Source organism: Choloepus didactylus, chromosome 10 (genome assembly GCF_015220235.1).
Source record: "Choloepus didactylus isolate mChoDid1 chromosome 10, mChoDid1.pri, whole genome shotgun sequence".
Classification (NCBI taxonomy): domain Eukaryota; kingdom Metazoa; phylum Chordata; class Mammalia; order Pilosa; family Megalonychidae; genus Choloepus; species Choloepus didactylus.
This window is the reverse complement of record NC_051316.1, coordinates 123319418-123336111: the sequence shown is the minus strand read 5'-3', so window position 1 is coordinate 123336111 and position 16694 is coordinate 123319418. Positions and strand designations below refer to the sequence as shown.

The 16694-nt window shown below is 38.5% G+C and overlaps 1 pseudogene; it reads left to right on the top strand.

Moving 5' to 3' along the window:
- The first annotated feature begins 13485 nt into the window (after window positions 1-13485).
- On the top strand, window positions 13486-15658 carry LOC119545378 (annotated as a pseudogene).
- Window positions 15659-16694: the final 1036 nt, after the last annotated feature.

Sequence of the window (16694 nt, the reverse complement as noted above, 5' to 3'; positions counted from 1 at the left end):
CTGTGGAGGATAACTGATGGGATATTTCCGTGGAGGCGTGGCCCCACCCATTGAGGGTGGGCCTTGATCAGTGGAGCCATATAAACATGCTGACTCAGAGATGGAACAGAGTGCAGCTGTGAGTGACGTTTTGAAGAGGAACAAGCTTGCTAGAAAGGAACGTCCTGGGGGAAAGCCATTTTGAAACCAGAACTTTGAAGCAGACGCCAGACACGTGCCTTCCCAGCTAGCAGAGGTTTTCCGGACGCCATTGGCCATCCTCCAGTGAAGGTACCCGATTACTGATGTGTTACCTTGGACACTTTATGGCCTTAAGACTGTAACTATGTAGCCAAATAAACCCCCTTTTTATAAAAGCCAATCCATCTCTGGTGTTTTGCATTCTGCAGCATTAGCAAACTAGAACAACTCCCATAATTTTTTTTAATATTCATTTTATTGAGATATATTCACATACCTGCAGTCATACAAAACAAATCATACATTCAATTGTTCACAGTCCATTACATAGTTGTGCATTCATCACCAAAATCAATCCCTGACACCTTCATTACCACACACACACAAATAACAAGAATAATAACTAAAGTAAAAAAGAGCAATTAAAGTAAAAAAGAACACTGGGTGCCTTTGTTTGTTTGTTTGTTTGTTTGTTTCCTTCCCCCATTTTTCTACTCATCCATCCATAAACTAGACAAAGGGGAGTGTGGTCCTTATGGCTTTCCCAATCCCACTGTCACCCTTTATAAGCTGCATTTTTATACAATCATCTTCAAGATTCATGGATTCTGGGTTGTAGTTTGATAGTTTCAGGTATCCACCACCAGCTACCCCAATTCATTAGAACCTAAAAAGGGTTGTCTGTATTGTGCGTAAGAGTGCCCACCAGGATGACCTCTCGGCTCCTTTTGGAATCTCTCTGCCACTGAAGCTTATTTCATTTCCTTTCATTTCCTCCTTTTGGTCAAGAAGATGTTCTCCATCCCACGATGCTGGGTCTACATTCCTCCCTGGGAGTCACAGTCCACGTTGCCAGGGAGATTCACTCCCCTGGGTGTCTGATTCCACGTAGGGGGGAGGGCAGTGATTTCACCTGCTGAATTGGCTTAGCTAGAGAGACAGGGCCACATCTGAGCAACAAAGAGACATTCAGGAGGAGGCTCTTAGGCACAATTATAGGGAGACCTAGCCTCTCCTTTGCAGCAACAATCTTCCCAAGGGCAAGTCCTGTGGTAGAGGGCACAACCCATCAAACCACCAGTCCCCTATGTCTGTGAGCACATTAGCAACCATCAAGGTGGGGCAGGCCAATACCCCTGCATTCTCCCCCAGCTCCTCAAGGGAGCTCTGCATATTTTTTTCGTTTTTTTTTTTTTTAATTAACTCTTTTTTTTAAATCAACTGTATAAAAAATAAAAAAAATAAAAAATTTTTTAAAAATACAATAAAAGAACATTTCAAACAGACCATAACAAGGGAGTAAGAATAAGACAACTAACCTAAGATAACTACTTTACTTCCAACATGTTCCTACTCTACCTCAAGAAAGTAACCTAATATAGCAACATTTCTGTGAACTTGTTCCTACTATACCCATCAGAAATTAACAGACCATAGTCATTCCTGGGCATTCCCAGAATGTTAAATTTACCCACAATAGCTTATCTGTTCTTATTGGATTATCATTCACCCGTCCTTAATTGCTCTCTATACTAGTTCCCCTACATTCCACATTATAAACCATTTGTTTTACATTTTTCAAAGTTCACATTAGTGATAGCTTATAATATTTCTCTTTTTGTGTCTGGCTTATTTCGCTCAGCATTATGTCTTCAAGGTTCATCCATGTTGTCATATGTTTCACGACATCATTCCTTCTTACTGCTGTGTAGTATTCCATTGTGTGTATATACCACATTTTATTTATCCATTCATCTGTTGAAGGACATTTGGGTTGTTTCCATCTCTTGGCAATTGTGAATAATGCTGCTATGAACATTGGCGTGCAGATATCTGTTCATGTCACTGCTTTCAGATCTTCCAGGTATATACCGAGGAGTACAATCGCTGGATCGAAGGGTAACTCTGTATCTAGTTTTCTAAGGAACTGCCAGACTGACTTCCAGAGTGACCGAACCATTATACAGTCCCACCAACAATGAATAAGAGTTCCAATTTCTCCACATCCTCTCCAGCATTTGTAGTTCCTGTTTGTTTAATGGCAGCCATTCTAATTGGTGTGAGATGGTATCTCATTGTGGTCTTATTTTGCATCTCTCTAATAGCTAGTGAAGCTAAACATTTTTTGTGTTTCTTGGCCATTTGTATTTCCTCTTCACAGAAATGTCTTTTCATATTTTTTGCCCATTTTATAATTGGGCTGTCTGTGCTATCGTCCTTGAGTTGTAGGATTTCTTTATATATGCAAGATATCAGTTTTTTGTTAGATACATGGTTTCCAAAAAATTTTTCCCATTGAGTTGGCTGCCTCTTTACCTTTTTGACAAATTCCTTTGAGATACAGAAACTTGTAAGCTTGAGGAGTTCTCATTTTTTCTGTTGTTGCTTGTGCTTTGGGTGTAAAGTCTAGGAAGTGGCTGCCTAATACAAGGTCTTGAAGATGTTTCCCTACATTATCTCCTAGGAGTTTTATGGTACTGTCTTTTATATTGAGATCTTTGATCCACTTTGAGTTAATTTTTGTGTAGGGTGTGAGGTAGGGGTCCTCTTTCATTCTTTTGGATATGGATATCCAACTCTCCCAGCCCCATTTGTTGAAAAGACCATTATGATCCAGTTCAGTGACTTTGGGGGTCTTATCAAAGATCAGTCAGCCATAGATCTGGGGGTCTATCTATGAATTCTCAATTCAATTCCATTGATCAATATGTCTATCTTTGTGCCAGTACCATGCTGTTTTGACAACTGTGGCTTTATAATAAGCTTCAAAGTTAGGGAGTGTAAGTCCGCCCACTTCATTTTTCTCTTTTAGAGTGTCTAGCAACTCGAGGCATCTTCCCTTTCCAAATAAATTTGCTTACTAGCTTTTCCAAGTCTGCAAAGTAAGTTCTTGGAATTTTGATTGTGATTGCATTGAATCTGTAGATGACATTTAGCCTTCCTATCCATGAACATGGAATATTTTTCCATCTTTTAAGGTCCCCTTCTATTTCTCTTAGTAGAGTTATGTAGTTTTCTTTGTATAGGTCTTTTACATCTTTGGTTAAGTTTATTCCTAGGTACTTGATTTTGTTAGTTGCTATTGAAAATGGTATCTTTTTCTTGAGTGTCTCTTCAGTTTGTTCATTTCTAGCAAATAGAAACATTACTGACTTATGTGCATTAATCTTGTATTCCACTACTTTGCTAAATTTGTTTATTAGCTCTAGTAGCTGTATCGTCGATTTCTCGGAGTTTTCCAGATGTAAGATCATATCATCTGCAAACAATGACAGTTTTACTTCTTCCTTTCCAATTTGGATGCCTTTTATTTCTTTGTCTTGCCCAATTGCCTTGGCTAGCACTTCCAGCACAATGTTGAATAACAGTGGTGATAGCGGGCATCCTTGTCTTGTTCCTGATCTTAGAGGGAAGGCTTTCAGTCTCTCATGACTGAGTACTATGCTGGCTGTGGGCTTTTCATATATGCTCTTTATCATATTGAGGAAGTTTCCTTCAGTTCCTACCTTTTGAAGTGTTTTTATCAAAAATGGATGTTGGATTTTGTCGAATGCTTTTTCAGCATCTATTGAGATGATCATTTGATTTTTCCCTTTTGATTTGTTAATGTGTTGTAATACATTGATTTTCTTATGTTGAACCATCCTTGCATGCCTGGAATGAACCCCACTTGGTCATGGTGTATGATTTTTTTAATGTGTCTTCGGATTCAATTTGTAGGTATTTTGTTGAGAATTTTTGCATCTATATTCATTAGGGAGATTGGCTGGTAGTTTTCCTTTTTTGTAGCATCTTTGCCTGGTTTTGGTATTAGATTGATGTTAACTTCATAAAATGAGTTAGGTAGTGTTCCATTTTCTTCAATGTTTTGAAACAGTTTGAGTAAGATTGGTGTCAGTTCTTTTTGGAAAGTTTGGTAGAATTCCCCTGTGAAGTCATCTGGCCCTGGGCATTTATTTGTGGGAAGCTTTTTGATGACTGATTGGATCTCTTTTCTTGTAATTGGTTGGTTGAGGTCTTCTGTTTCTTCCCTGGTCCATCTAGGTTGTTCATATGTTTTCAGGAAATTGTCCATTTCCTCTACATTATCCAGTTTGTTGGCATACAGTTGTTCATAGTGTCCTCTTATAATTTTTTTTAATTTCTTCGGGATCCGCAGTAATGTCACCTTTCTCATTCATTATTTTGTTTATATGGGTCTTCTCTCTTTTTGATTTTGTCATTCTAGCTAGGAGCTTCTCAATCTTGTTGATCTTCTCAAAGAACCAACTTTTGGTATTATTTATCCTTTCTATTGTTTTTTTGTTCTCTATGTCATTTATGTCTGCTTTAATCCTTGTTATTTCTTTTCTTCTACTTGGTTTAGGATTGGTTTGCTGTTCATTTTCTAGCTTCTTCAGGTGATCGATTAGCTCTTTGATTTTGGCTCTTTCTTCCTTTTTAATGTATGCATTTAGTACTATAAATTTCCCCCTCAGTACCACTTTTGCTGCATCCCATAGGTTTTGGTATGTTGTGTTCTCATGTTCATTCTTCTCTATATATTTAGCAATTTCTCTTGCTATTTCTTCTTTAACCCACTGATTGTTTAGGAGCGTGTTGTTTAACCTCCAAGTATTTGTGAATTTTCTAAGTCTCTGATGGTTATTGACTTCTAACTGTATTCCATTGTGGTCAGAGAATGTGCTTTGAATAATTTCAATTTTTTTAAATTTATTGAGGCTTGTTTTATGTCCCAGCATAGGATCTATTCTGGAGAAAGTTCTGTGAGCACTAGAGAAGAATGTGTATCCTAGTGATTTGGGATGTAATGTTCTATATATGTCTGTTAAATCCAATTCCTTTATCAGATTGTTTAGGTTTTCAGTTTCCTTATTGGGTCTTTTGTCTGGTTGATCTATCTATAGGAGAGAGTGATGTGTTGAAGTCTCCCACAATTATTGTGGAAACATCAATTGCTTCCTTTAGTTTTGCCAGTGTTTCTCTCATGTATTTTGTGGCACCTTGATTGGGTGCATAAACATTTATGATTGTTCTTTCTTCTTGTTGAGTTGCCCTTTTAATTAGTATGTAGTGGCCTTCTTTGTCTCTCATAACATCCTTGCATTTAAAGTCTATTTTATCTGAGATTAATATTCCTATACCTGCTTTCTTTTGGCTGTAGCTTGCATGAAATATCTTCTTCCATCCTTTCACTTTCAATTTCTTTGTGTCCCTGTGTTTAAGATTAGTCTCTTGTATGCAACATATTGATGGTTCATTTTTTTTTGATCCATTCTGTGAATCTATATCTTTTAATTGGGGAGTTTAATCCATTTACATTCAATGTTATAACCATGCAGGCATTTCTTGAATCAGCCATCTTATCCTGTGGTTTATGTCTGTCATATGTATTTTTTCTCTCTCTCTATTAATATCTTTTAATATACCTATACTTAATCTCTTTAGTACTAAACCTTTCTCCATTTCTCTCTCTCCTTTCTTTGTTTCTCTGTCTGTAGTGCTCCCTTTAGTATCTCCAGTAGGGCAGGTCTCTTGTTAGCAAATTCTCTCAGCATTTGTTTGTCTGTGAAAAATTTGTGTGTCTCCTTCAAACTTGAAGGAGAGCTTTGCTGGATAAAGTATTCTTGGTTGGAAATTTTTTTCACTCAGAATTTTAAACATGTCATGCCACTGCCTTCTCGCCTCCATGGTGGCTACTGAGTAGTCACTACTTAGTCTTATGCTGTTTCCTTTGTATGTGGCAAATTGCTTTTCTCTTGCTCCTCTTCCGTGTTTGACAGTGTGATCAGAATATGTCTCAGAGTGGGTTTATTTGGATTTATTCTATTTGGAGTTCATTGGGCATTTATGATTTTTGTATTTATGGTGTTTAGAAGAGTTGGGAAGTTTTTCCCAACAATTTCTTTGTATACTCTTCTTAGACCTTTACCATTCTCTTCCCCTTCTGGAACACCAATGAGTCTTATACTTGGACATTTTATATTATCTATCATATCCCTGAGGTCCATTTAGATTTTTTCGATTTTTTTCTCCATTCTTTCTTTTGTTTTTTCATTTTCCATTCTGCCATCTTCCAGGTCACTGATTTATTGTTCAACTTCCTCTAGTCTTGTACTATGAGTATCCAGAATCTTTTTAATTTGGTCAACAGTTTCTTTAATTTCCATAAGATTGTCTGTTTTTTTATTTACTCTTGCAATGTCTTCTTTGTGCTCTTCTAGGGTCTTCTTGATGTCCTTTATATCCTGTGCCATGCACTTCTTCACGTCGTTTATATCCTGTGCCATGGTCTCATTGTTCATCTTCAGTTCTTTGATTAATTGCTCTAGGTGCTGTGTCTCCTCTGATCTTTTGATTTGGGTGCTTGGGCTTGGGTTATCCATATCTTCAGTTTTTTTCATATGCTTTAAAATTTTCTGTTGTTTTTGGCCTCTTGGCATTTGCTTAACTTGATAGGGTTCTTTTAGGATTTGTAGACCAACTGAAATCCTTATCTCTAATTTGTGAGATCTACAGCATCATGGAGTATGCTTTCTCTGACTAACCAGCAGGTGGCATCCACGAGCCACCTGTTCCCCTCAAGCCAGTTCTCCCTGACTTTGTCTTTGTGGTGAGTGGGGGTGTGAGTCTTGTGGGTCCAATTGGTGTACCAAGCTTGCGTGTGTAGTTGGTGTTGCCCACCCTATATAAGGGGCGTGTGTCTTGGCGGTCAGGGATTGGGGGGTGGCTCTAACAATCAAATCTCCCTGGTGTTCCTGGAGTTTTAAAGCTGCTGCAATAGTCTAATCCTTCAGTTCTGTCCTGCCACAGTTTATCTCTGCCACTGACCCACAAGTCCTTGGTATTGGCATATGGCCCCTGAGACTTGCGAGTGGGTCCCTCTTCCAGGCCATGCACCCCCAGGTTCTCTGTTGAGGGATGACTGTGCCATGTCACAGGTGAACGCTGTCCTCCCAGGGCAGTTCTGGGCTGCAGGGCTGTGTAGGGAAGCTCCCAGTCTTCTGAAGGTATGGCTGAATGGGGCATGTTAATTCACACTGCTCCACCTTCCCAACTCTGGGACAACCAGCTGAGGGTTCAGGGAACGCTAATGTCCATGCCTGGTTTTGTGGTGTGTGCATGTGTTATTGGAAGCACTTCTGTCACACTGGGTTGTCTGGGGCAGCTCTGGGCTATGGGGCTGGCAACGGGCAGGAGTGTTCCCTGTCCACCAGGATGATGGCTGTGAGAGGATGCCCCCCTTTTCTTGGGAAGTTGTGGTGTTTAGTGAATTTTCTCAGCCACTGGATTATTGCCTTTTGTCTCAGGGCTCTCTTAGTTCTGCTCTTGTCTTGACCTGCCCAAACTGCAAGTCTCTGAGGTTTTCTGTATTGGGCTTCTTAGAGTAATTGTTTTAGAAAAAGAGAAAAAGAAAAAAAAAAAAGGCCCTCTTTGCAGATCTAATGGGTTATTGAAATGCTAAGAGACAAAGCAATTAGGGCTATTAAGGAAAGGTCCAGGGGGCAGAGAAACCGGTTTTTCTTCCGGATTTGCATATGAACCTAACTCTGCCTGGGCCCTGCCCTTCCCTTTTCTATGTTCACCAGAACTCCCAAAAGCCTCCACTTTTATTTTTGGGTTTTCCTTGATGTTTTTGCTATCCCTATCTCCTTCCACCAGGCTGGCTGCTCCCGGATTCTCCAGTGTCTGGTCTCAGTCTATCTATGATTGGAGTTTGGATCAGTAGAATGAGTTTCCGATAAGGGCTGCAACTGCAGTTCTCCCTCCTCGTTCCCAGCACTGACGGCCCCTCCTCCCACAGGACTGAGCCTGGCAGGGAGGGGCGCGGGTCCCCTGGCTGCAAAAACTTACAGATTTTGCTGATCTCAGCAGTTCCACGTTTTCATGAGTGTTGTATGAAGTATGCCCAAAGTCAAATTGCTCTGCGGTGTCCGGTCCACACAGTTCCTGGCTTTCTACCTACTTCCCTGGAGGAGTGACTTCAATGGAGGATGGCCAATGGCATCTGGAAAACCTCTGTTAGCTGGGAAGGCACGTGGCTGGCGTCGGCTCTGGAGTTCTGGTTTTAAAATGGCTTTCTCCCAGGACGTTCCTCTCTAGGCTTCAGCTTCTCTCCAAAATGTCACTCTTGGTTGCTCTTGGGGCATTTGTCCTCTCTTAGCCTCTCCGGAGCAAAAGTCTGCTCTCAAAGGCTGTCTCCAAAATGTCTCTGTAAGCTGCAGTTCCTCTCTCAGCTCCTGTGTGTTCTTCAAAGTGTTCCTCTTGGCTGTAGCCCCATCATGTTTTAATTATTGTAGCTTTATGATATAGCTATGCATCTGAAAGAATATATCCCCCAAAGCCTTCCTCAACATTTCTTGTCTCTTCTTGCCTTTTACTTTTCCAAATGAACTTTAGAATGGTTTCATTAGGTTTCCAATTTGGCATTTCAATTATAAGTATCACTAAACTTATAAACTAATTAGGAAATAATTGATATCTTGGTGTTATCGAAATTTACCAAAAAAAAAAAAATATGCCATTGTATTCCCTTCTTAATTTTTGAAATTTCCTAAATTTTTGTAGTTCTTTTGATAATAGGCCCTATCAAAGTTTACTCTAGGAACTTTGACATTTTTGTTACTGTGGTAAGTGGAACCTTTTTTACCATTTTATTTTGAACTTAATGCTGTTAGAAAAGTTATTTATTATAGAAAAGCTTTTCTTCATTCCTCATCTCTTTTTTGAAATCTGCAACTACTTCTAATACTTTTTCAGTTGATTTCCTTCCACCTTAAAAATTCTAATCTAAGAAAAATATCTTCCACAAATAAGGGAAACTTGTTTTTTCCTTTCCAGTAGCCTCTTATACATTCGTTAGCACTTACAGAAAAAAAAAGTCTAAAGTTTTATGTTGGATCTCCTTGCTTATTTCTAATTTTTGTGGTAATGTTCTTAGTGTTTTATTGCTAAGTATCATATTGCTTTTTTTGTTCAGAATATCCATTCTTAGAAAATTATCTATTTTCATCCACAATTTAAAAAAATCAAGAACGGACTCTAAATCGAGGCAAATGGCTTTGGCTGGGGAGAGGCTATGAGAGGTGCAGGGTCCCCGGCCGGGCAGCACGGGGGGTGAAGGTTCAGAAAGGGCGGGAACCTTGCCCCCTGTGTAGGAGAGGGGTGGCCGCCAGATGAAGGAGGAGCGAGGCGCTCCATTGGCAGCTCCTGACCCAGTGTCCGCAGTGCCCACGCGCGCCGGCTCTGAAGGCTACCAGGCAGTGCTCACGCTGCGGCTACAGACCTGAGTTCCCCAGCTGTGAGAGCTGGCACGGGCAGCACGTCAGTGCCTGCGAGCCTGGGAACCCAAACTACGAGACATAAAAAGGGCCAGCACTATTTTCCTAAGCAAATCTCAAACGGATGTGTGAGGAAAATAGGAAGAGTTACCATGTAATAAGTTTCCAGGCAGTTTCCCAAAAAGTACAGTTCCCACATAACGATAATTCCAGATGACTGCACAGCCAGGTGGACTAATCTTAGAAGCAAAAGTAAAATGTGTGACTGGAGCAATATATTATCAGGTTAAAAAAAAAACGGGGTGGGGGCTAAGACAAATTCCTGGTTATTTTAAATTAGAGCTCACATCCATTCACATTTCCAAAATATGCAAGCACTTCTCAGTAATTGGAAAAGAATGAGAAGACATGGATACAATCAATTATTTAGTAAGACTGTATTAAAGGAAGTGGAAAAGTCATTTTCACTAGTAAGGTATGGCCCTAAAGTGTCCCCTAGGTGTCTGGTAGAAGAAAAGTAAAAATCCTCTTCTGGAGAAAGTAACATTATTCCAGGTCCCAAATTATTTCTACAAATAAACTTCCAAATATAGTGTATAGCACATCTTAAAGATAAGCAGACAAGCGTGGAAACAAATTATGGAAGACTACCAGCAGAAATAAACCTCCAGGGACTGTAAACACTGAAATGATCAGAGCAAGACTGTAAAACAATTATGCTTATAATTTTCAAGGCGGGGGGGGAAGCTAAATTTGAAATCTTTGACTGGATACTGGAAACTAGATACATAGCAGATCTGAAAAAGAACTAAAAAGAAATAGCATAACTGAAATGGATGGTTTTAATAGTAGATTAGGCACAAGTGAAGAGAGAATTAATGAGCTGGAAGACAGATCAGCAGGAAATATCCAGCACAAAGTGTATAGAGAGAGGATTGCAAATACAGCAGAGTACTTCAGTGACATAGGGGAATCAGTGAGAAGTTTTAACCTACTTTTAATCAGACCACCAGAAACAGAAGAGAGAAAATGAGACAGAAGAATTATTTGAAAAGAGGAAAGCCCAAAATTTTCTAAATTGATGAAGCATTGATTCACAGATTAAAAGAACTCAGTGAATCTGAGCAGGGTATGTAAAAAGAAACCCACCTCTACACATTTCATAGTGAAACTGTAGAACACTAACAAAGAAAAATAAATCTTAAAAGCAACCAGAGAAAACATGAACTTCAGAAAAGCCACCATCAGACTGACTGCTGATATCTTAACAGCAACAGAAGCCAGAAAAAAAAAAAAAGTGGGGTGGTATCATCAATGTGCTGAAAGAATATAACTGCCAACACAGAATTCTATACTCAATAAAAATATACTTCAAGAATGAGGAGAAGACGGAATGAGGAAGAAATATTCTATCCAAAAAGAAGACAAGAGAGGAGAGAAACACAGGGAAGGCAGAACAGATAAGCACAAAATAATTCAGTAGAAACAAATACATGAATCTTAATTGTGATAAATGTAAATAAATAGGGGATCCATTTAATATATCCTCAGACTGGATTTTTAAAAAATCTAGTATATGCTGTTTATAAGAGACACAGCTAAAATGTAGAATCAGAAAAGCTCAAAGTAAAAGGATGGGAAAAAATGCCCTGTATCCTTTCTGCCATGACCTCTTCCTTACTCTTTGTAAGTAGCCAACTTCGTTGTTTTTCTGGCTAACCCTTACTGTGTATTTTTTTCTTTAAGATAAGCAGAAATGTGTATGCTATCTTTTTTTCCCAATCTTTCTTACATAAAAGGTGGCATACTGCCTAGAGTCTGCATTCCCGCTACTGTGTTATATCACTTCTCCCAACTTGCCATTTAAGAACAGAAGCATCTCTGAATGAGGGGACCAGGTTCAGCACTTTATGAATATTATCTTTTTTAATGGCTTCAACATCCAGTGTTTTCCTATTTTATTGGACAGGAAACTGAGGCTTTGCGAGGTTAAGTAAATTGTCCAGATCTCACGGTCTGCAAACATCGTGGCACAGATGAACATCACAGATTAGTACATTTATGGAGACCCAAAGAGCGTGGGCCAAGTGAACTTTGATGGGAGGAAGAGACCCAGGGAAAGGCAGGCTTAAGTGGAGAATCCAAGGAGAAGGAATTGCAAAAGGGAGAGTTGGGACAGCCCCCAAACCAACCTCACCAATTCCCAGTTCAGCCAAGGGCCAGCCCTGTTGCCAGATATGCCATGAGGCTCTGTCAGAATGAGAATATTTCCCCTGTAACCAGCTCCCCAAATGTCTTATCAGTCTGCCTCTGGCTGACAGCCTAATAGTATGAGGCGGTGAATCATGAATTTCTTACCTGAAAATTTCCAAAAAGGACCAAAATATTTTCATCCCCTCTCTTCTCTTAGCCTAGTGTTGGTGGCCCCTTTTGTCTTGGCCAGGCCAAGGTCTAGGCCTGATATTTCTGGTTCATGACCCTAAAACCTCAGTAATTATTTTGAGAATTCACTATTTTACAAACATTTCTCTGAATTTTCTTGAGGTCATCAGGAATCTTATTTTCTTATCACTCAACCCCTTTACGAATCAACAGAAAAATATTTGCTGATACCCAGCAGTTACTTATTTTCTTTAACTGGTTCACATGAAGAGTTTCTCAAAACCCTTGGAAATTCCAAATAAATTACATGCCAAGTCTCACCTTGATGGTCTGCTATTTGCGTATTTTCTGCAGAGTGGTGCATAATACATTAACTAATAAGTCATTGTGAAATACTAAGCAAATATGAACTCTAAAAAATAGCAATTAAAATAACATGTTCAAGAAGCTGAGCCTCATGCAGGAATTTATAAACTCAGGACTTCAAACCATTTTATATCAAGTTTGTTTTTTAATAATATTTCAAAAATTTCATGTCATAATATTTGGAAAATGCAAGCACATCTGAAAAAGAAAATTAAAATGACATGCAGAATGACTTTTCTGTAAACATACAGCTGCTCTAATAAAAAAAAAAAGACCCATAGCCCCAGAACACATAACTAGTACCGATATCTAGGTGTATTTCCTTTCAAGATAGATAAATCATATTTTCGACAGAACTGAAATAACACATCTTTTTTTGTACTTAGAATTTACCATGGAGTGTGGCCACTCCCACAAGTATGAGTATAAAAAGATGGAGAAAATTTAATTAAATACAATTCCCTTTAGAAAGTATACCCTATTTATTTGGGAATATTGCTGGTGTAGAAGCTGACATCCTAAGGGGTTTGAATATGTACAGGATTGTTCTGCTCTAGAAAGTGGAAGAATTTTTTCACTATGGAGGTAAAAGGAGGAGAAAGAAAAGGAAAGAAAGATTTTTGTGAAGACCATATGAAGACTGCGATCATGATGTAACCCCAAGACGTGTCTCCTAAATATTTAGTAAAATTTATCAAAAACATCAAAAGATTGGATTATTGGATTTTTTTGAATCCCATACACACAGAATTGAGTTCATCATAAACTCTCATATTTGGCAAATGCATGACCCATTTTTTCTGTTTGTTTTATTAAAACAAACACCTGGAACTCACTACCCAACACGGAAAACAGTATCTTGAAAATAATTTACATGCCTCTGAGATACTCTCTCAGCCATATACTGCCTCCCTTACAGACGTAAACACTTAATCTAAATATTGTGTTGATTGTTCCCATGCTTTTAGAAATACAAAAGGTATTTCTAAAAAGTATATTGATTTTAACTTATAAAAAGCATGTACTTCCTTTTCCAGTAATAGTGGACTGAGTTCTTTAGACCATGATTTCCTATTAAGGACAACTGAAAAAGCTAGACGAAATATATTAAAACACACAGTTTGTTTGACAGCATCAGTAACTTTAAAAGAGTGATGAATTAGTATTCAAGGGGGGTTGGGGAAAAAAGGAAGTAAGCCTGATATTGGGGCTCCCTTTTCCTCTAGTGACATATCCCATTTCCAGAGGGGACAAACAAGAGGTGAGATGGAGCTTCATGGAAACAGGAGGACAGGCAACTGAAACCAAGAGTGGGGGGTGGGGGGGCCTGGTGAACTCCCCTTCTTTTGGGTTGGAGGCTGAAGTGCTGCACCCTAGAGGTAAATGAAAACCTAAGCAGAGAGGAACTGCTGCTCACCCTCACACCCTCTTAAATACTAAAATTCAATTAAGGCAATTCTAGTTTGTGAGAATGCTCAGGCACCTGGCAGAAGCAAACATAAATCACCTAGGTCTTCAATTATTTCTAGAAACAGTTTTGCAAATAGAATGTCTGACCCAGGACCAAAAGCAACCTCCTACATGAGGAAACAATAAAACATGAATGAAAACAAAGGAACTTCAGGATTTGCAGTTATGAGACAGAAATTAAAATATTTCTGCTTGCAGTATTTAAGCAGTTGAAAGGCAAGATTGAGGATATCAATAGAGAACTTGAAACCATAAACCTAGAACAAAATAAAAATTATAGAACTGAATAATACAATAAATGAAATTGAGAACTCAGTGGGTGGGTATACAAGCAGAACAGATATAACTGAAGAGAGAATCTCAGTATACTGGGAGGGATATCAGAAAATCAAATCCAGAGTTAAGCCTAGAGAGGCAAAAGAATTAAAAATCATAGAATAAAGAATAAGATACATAGATTATACAATGAGAATATTTAACAAACATGTCTTTTGAGACCTCAAAAGGGAAGAGAGAGAGATGGATGAGAGAGAGAGACAGATGGATGAGAGAGAGAGAGAGAATGGAGCAATATGATTAGTCAATAAGATATTGTCTGAGAACTTTCCAGAACATATGAAAGACATGAAACCAGAGATTTAAGAGGACTTAGAAAACACCAGGACTTATAAAAACAAAATAAAAAAACACCTGTGCATATCATTGCCAAACTGCTGAAAACCAAAGGCCAAGATAAAATCTTAAAAGCAACTAGAGAGGAAAAAAAGACAAATTGTGTTAAAAGAGAAACAATGAAGTTGACAGCTGACTTCTCAGTCAAAGCAATAGGCACCAGAATAGAATTGGTGAATATTTTTTAAGTGCTGAAACAAAATAACTGCCAACCTAAAATTCTGTGCTCAGTAAAAGTATCTTTCAAGATTGTAGATGCAATAAAGACATTGCAATCAAGATACAATTGAGAGAATTCATCACTAGAAGACTTGCATTAAAGGAAATGCTAAAGAGTGCTGTTCAGGCAGAAGGAAAATGCTCTAAGTAGAAAGTAGGAGATAAAAAAAAATGAAGAACAAAAATGGTAAACATTTGGGTAAATCTGAATGAATATTAACAAGTCAAACCTCAATGCTAAAGGCTTACTGCATTTAAAGTATATATAAAATGAAAAGACATGGCAAAAAAAAAAAACAAAAAAACAAAAAAAAAAATGGTATATAATTCAGATCAGGGAGTAAGTGGACTTGGAACTTAAAATGTTCCGAGGAGATTGGAACTGAAAATGGCTGAGGCTTTCTCCACTGAGCCAAAACAGAGACTGAAAGCCCCCTTCAGGGCCAGTCCGCGGCCACCCTCCAACTCTCCAAGGTGCAGAGATCTACTTCAGACAGCGTGTGACCCAGATCAACCTGAGAAACGATAAGTGAGACGTCTCCAAGGAGACAGCCCCCCCTGAGCAGTCTGATCTTCTTGTCCTCACAATGCCAGTTCCTCAGATTCTGCAGCTTCAAGGTGACATCGTGAACTTAATTAGTAACTGCCAAAGGCAGCAACTGAGTCTGTGAGCTACTCCTCTCGCTATGCTCTAGGCCTCTTTTATGAAGCTGGCATGAAGATTGATGTCCTTTGGGCTGGGCAGTACATCACCAGTAATTCCTGCATATGTTTCATCTCCATTGATAATTAGAAGTGCCATATAGAATGTCAGAAATCTGACCTTCGCTCATGATTCACACCGCTGTTTCATTTGGAGGTGCATACTTGGAACACAAAATTGAGGATGTGCAGGAAGTAATCTTCTGGCAGCTGGAAAACATTTTGCCAGGTTTGCTTCAGCCAGTTGATACAAAATGCCAGAGATGGATACATTCACAGGTTACAAGTGCTGCTGCCAACTGTCCTGGCCAAATGACCTTCATCATAAACCTTTCCTTCTGTGTGGAGGGGATGGATTTACTCAATACAACTTTATGGCTGCATAAATTACTTTTAAGGAGTCACATTTAGTACCTCTGTCTTTACTCTTTACATGCACTTTGGGTTTTTATTTTCACAATTTTCTGTGATTGATTTTTTTTCTATTTTGTTGAGAAAAATTACTAGAAAACTATTCTTCACTTACTGTCGTTTTTCATATGGAATATAAAATCGATGTTATAATTTCGGTAGTTACAACCCATGCTAGCATGATGAGTCCTTGTACCTTACACCTTTTGCCACTTACTTGCCATGACTACTCCTTTATTGAAGGGAGCCTAGTGTTTACAATTAATAAATAACCCCCCAAAATTGTTATATCAAATCAAACAAACAGTTCATGTTCCAGAACATTTATTATCCTTTTGAAAATTCCAATTCCAAATAAAGAATAATCAAGTCTTCATTTTAGGTCCTCAAATGTATCCTCATCAATATTTTTGCAAATTACTGAACCACAAGATTCCTTTAAGCTGTGGATAACAGAGTACAATTTCTGTATTTCATTTCTCGCCCCAGTTATCAAATGATCCTAAATTGTAGGTCGTATACATCATCCTCTCTAGAATGGTAATTTGGAGGGCAACTTGATTGACAAAGAAACTTCTCTTCAGATATTCAGAAAACAACCAGATTCAGCTTGACTTTGAAAGTCACACAGTCCATTTTAGTCTTTAAAAAATTCCAGTCTGAATATGAAAGATAAAAATTAAATAGAAACTGAGAGAAAACATAGGAATCTTTACCTTCCATTATCTCACATTGCTAGTGCTGTTATCTTGATGTGTCCTCCAGAATGTACTGTGACATTTAGATTGTGTGAAGTTTAATGAATTTTAACACAACAAAAAATTTACTGAACCAGAAAATAGATGTACTTAAAAATAGTTCAATATTTGCCAACTTAGTGGTTCAGGATATCATCCCCATGCTTCAATGATGTGACCCATGACTTGCTGGCTAGAGAAAAACTGATCCCCAGCATTCCAAACAGACTTTTTGTTGCTAATTTAGAAAGAATAAAGGTGAGTTCCATTTTAT